General features: G+C 34.1%; 1 protein-coding gene across 1 annotated transcript in view; it reads right to left on the reverse strand.

Annotated features, from left to right (window-relative positions):
- The window catches only part of LOC108692437 (ubiquitin carboxyl-terminal hydrolase 14), a 7,867-nt gene that overhangs the window by 3,712 nt on the left and 2,726 nt on the right, over positions 1-1,429 (reverse strand). The window lies entirely within an intron of this gene.

Here is a 1,429-nt window from a genome sequence, read left to right on the forward strand (position 1 = left end):
TATATATATATATATATATATTAGATTGACAAGAAAAAAATTATTTTTTAATCGGTCTCTCAGCTTCCATTTTATGCCAAAAAAAATACTTCTAAATTTTTACCAAAAAATATTAAGATTTAAAGGTTGCTAGTGAATGATTTTTAAATCAAAGTTTCGAGTTTTCTTAATACATATTTGATTTGATGCAAAAATGGCCTAATCCAAATTTTAAATGTGATACTGTATTTTTTTTGGTTGCTGAACACGACAGTAATTCATTTAATCCTACGATATACGCCTTAAAAAATATAGATTAATGTGAAAAAAAAATGACTAAATTTCGAGTTCAAGATCGATTTTAGCAAAATTTCAAACGTTTAAATGAGTCATTATTCCCCTCAAATTGTAGATCTGTTCACCAAAAATAAGATTTAGTTGGAATTTTCCCGAAACCTCCTACAAAGTCCTCCTTTAAAAGTTGCATTTAACTGAATTATAAAACAATTTTAAAGATAGAAAAAAATTTTTTCTATCCTTAAAAAAGTTCTAAGTATTTCACTTTGTGATTTTAACCTCAAATCTTTTATCCTCAAATCAAATGCCTCAACAAAAAACTTTATTACAAAATGAAATGAGTACATAATAAAAAAAATATAATTTAATTAATTGAAATAAACTACACATTATTAGGTGTACAACTTTGCTTTCGCCGTTTTTCTATAGATGGCTTTAGCGGTAAGTGGTGGTCGAAATAAAAAATCATAGACGTCATATAATAAACTTGGGCATCTGTCAACATAACCCCATAGAGACATTAGTCGATTTGTGTCAGCGTCATAAAGTTATTCTCGATTGAAAATGTCAGTTTACGAGCCAAATTCTTGTCATTTGCGAGAGGTTTTAATTTTTTGCTTCAATATGAAGAAATCTGCGGCTGAGGCTCATCGAATGCTCTCAAATACTTATGGTGAGGTCGCTATTAGTGAAAGAACGTATCGTGAGTGGGTTCAACGCTTCAAGAACGGTGATTTTGACGTCGAAGACCGGCATAGCGGTGGAAGAGAGAAGGTTTTCGAAGATGTAGAATTGGAGGCATTACTTGAGCAAGACTCGTGTCAAAATCAAGAAGAATTGGCACGATCATTGGGAGTGACTCAACAAGCCATTTCAAAACGCCTCAAAACCATGGGAATGATTCAGAAGCAAGGAAATTAGGTGCCGTACGAATTGAAGCCGAGAGATATTGAACGGCATTTGTTTGCTTGTGAACAGCTGCTTGAAAGGTAAAGATGGAAGGGATTTCTGCATCGCATTGTAACTGGAGACGAAAAATGGGTTCATTACGGGATCCCAAGCGCAGAAAATCATGGGGAGTTCCCGGCCATGCTTCCACGTCGATGGCCAAACCGAATATTCACGGCTCCAAGGTCATGCTCTGTATTTGGTG

Source organism: Atta colombica, unplaced genomic scaffold (genome assembly GCF_001594045.1).
Source record: "Atta colombica isolate Treedump-2 unplaced genomic scaffold, Acol1.0 scaffold70, whole genome shotgun sequence".
NCBI classification, from domain to species: domain Eukaryota; kingdom Metazoa; phylum Arthropoda; class Insecta; order Hymenoptera; family Formicidae; genus Atta; species Atta colombica.